Raw genomic sequence first — 525 nt, 5'->3', positions numbered from 1 at the left:
CTCAGAGTCGGACATAAGTTCAGATTCTAATGATAATGTATTACAATTCTAGTGGCAACATAATGACAACTCTGTTTTAGCCTGCTGGAACTAGGGTCACAGGAAGCCATACAAGACTACGTGGAACTCGGTGCTATTTAGAGAATGAAGATATGACAGCTCTCCACACCCGAGTTGTTTCGGGTTTAGTGCCTAATGTTTTAAACAGTCATGGTCCAGTTGAGGTAGTGAGATTGCGTGTTGGCCGGATTTGTGCGCGTATGCTTTTCTTAAAGTTTTCTAGGTGTATTATTGATGCAAGCACTGAAATGATATATGGTATATTTCTTTCTTATTTATTTTGTGTATGCTTTGTGGCATACACATATTTTTTTTCTCTCCGTTGTTAAATTTTTATTTGCGTTTTTTTCATATTTGTACGCCAAAAGCAAAGGTGAGTATTTTGTATTATGAAAAGCTTTACTGGTACAACACAGCAAATTCTTACGCGAAGTTTTATACTAGCACCTATCCCTTTCAAACGAA

The sequence above is a fragment of the Penaeus monodon genome, chromosome 27 (assembly GCF_015228065.2).
Source record: "Penaeus monodon isolate SGIC_2016 chromosome 27, NSTDA_Pmon_1, whole genome shotgun sequence".
NCBI classification, from domain to species: Eukaryota; Metazoa; Arthropoda; class Malacostraca; order Decapoda; family Penaeidae; genus Penaeus; species Penaeus monodon.
Note: the sequence above shows the minus strand (reverse complement) of the source record.